Source organism: Alligator sinensis, unplaced genomic scaffold, assembly GCF_000455745.1.
Source record: "Alligator sinensis unplaced genomic scaffold, ASM45574v1 scaffold1219_1, whole genome shotgun sequence".
NCBI classification, from domain to species: Eukaryota; Metazoa; Chordata; order Crocodylia; family Alligatoridae; genus Alligator; species Alligator sinensis.
The window spans coordinates 470,426-472,368 of NW_005842599.1; positions in this window are offsets into that span (position 1 = coordinate 470,426).

The following is a 1,943-nucleotide window of genomic DNA, read 5'->3' on the forward strand; positions in this document are numbered from 1 at the left end:
AGGCAGAGGATCAGGAACCTGCCCCAGCTCTGCACCACTCCGTCACCGCTGCCCTGGCCACAGCCCTGGCCATGGAGCAGTATCCCACCCAGCTGTGCCTCCTGCCAAGGCTGCTGGGGCCAGTCTCCATGGAAGCTCTGGCCCCCTGCTGCTGGGGGCTCCATGGAAACCAGTCAGCAACCTGGGCAGGGGCTGCTGGGAAATGAAGTCTGGCCATTTGCCAGATCTACCATTTTTCCCACCCCTGGTTTAGATTATGGCTATGGACCTACCGAATTCGTGACTGCGCGATGTTCACAGAAAATGTGATGTTGGATGGGCTCTGCAAAAAATGTCAGGCTCGCTGCAGGAAAAAAACATGACTGAAAATTAAATGCTCCCCTGAGGGAGCCTGCAGTCCTGGTGGCACTGCATCTCACACTGCTGCCTGCTGGGAGACAAGAGGGGGGCCGGCATGATGCCCACCATCCCACCCCTTGCTGCTGATTGGCTGAGAGGGCTGCTTCTTGTGCGACCCCGCCCTCTCCACCAATCAGTGGTGAGGGGTGGGGCTGCAGGACAGACCACCTTTGCAACCAATCAGCAGCAAGGGGGAGCCTCATGACAGCCCTCACAGCCAATCAGCAGTGAAGGGGCAGGGTCGATGGGGCTGCTCTGCCAATCAGAGGCATGGAGGGACCCTGCTGTGAATATGGCATCCGGCCATTAAATCTCCTGGCCAACTTCTCAGTTAGGGTGACCCTGAATTATAGTTTGTATGGGATGGCCTGCTTAGGGATGATTCTGCCTCAGGCAGGCGGTTGGACTCACTAGATGACCTCTGGAGGTCCCTTCCAGCCCAGCTGCTCTGTGATTTTTATGGTTTGCTCCTGGTGAACCTCTGGCGCATCTCCTTTGCGCCCACCACCATTTGCCAAAAGGGGATGCTTAAGGAAGTCCCAACTGTTGCGCCTAAAGTGCTGGTGTACCCCACTGGTTAACAAGTCCTCCCTTGAGCCCCGCAGAGTGGAGCGTGCACACGCTGGCTACGGGCCTGAGCGACACCTAGCTTCAGGGTTTTTAGGTCAAGATCAGGTGGTTGCTGGCCCTAGGGCTGCCAACTCTGTTTGAACTGACTACAGGTTTCCGGGCCATCGACGTGCCCGCGTGCTCACATACATCAGTAACGGACTGCGGTACCTAGGAAGGCAACTGCATGTTTTCAAAACCCACTGGACTACTGTATAAATTGGATTCAGCATTTGATATTTATTTGAAGGAGTGCCCTATCATTCATCTCCTGGGTGGCTCTCAGCAGTCTCCTAGAGAGGAGTATCTAATTCCTGGAGACTCCGGGCAATCCTGGACGGATGGCCACCTGCGCTGGCCCGCACAGCTGCCGCTCGCCCCTTCCGGCTCGTTGGGCCGCACGCAGCAGGGACACCGCAGCTGCCCGCTCCGTCCAGGGAATCCACTGAGGAGACGCATCCTTCAGCAGAAGGGAGGCCGTGACGAGGGGCTGGCGGGCAGGCGGCACGTGGCCAACACGCTCGGGTCTAAGGGCACGCGCCCCCCTCACAGCCGGAGCCAGGCCAGCCTAGGCTCTCTGGGCAACACGGAGTACCGGGAGGGGCTGCACTCAGCCCAGCCCCAGCGCCCCTCTCCCCTAGAGACGCACCCCTCGACCGGAAGTGCCCCTGCCCCTCACCATCATGGTGCCGCAGCGGCTTCGGGCAGCCACCTCTGACGTCACCGAGGGCGAGCGCAGGGGACGCCGGGCCTGGTTGGCTGCGGCGCCGCGTTTCCCGGCAGCCCCCGCGATCCGCGCAGCGCTGTGGGGCCTGGCGGAGCGCGCTGCGCTCCTGTTCTTTCCTCCCCGTGTGGCTCCGCGCGCAGGCCCGGGAGGACGGGCTCCCCCCTCGCCCCCTCCCGCCCGCTCCGCCCCGGGCGGCGGCGGAGGAGGC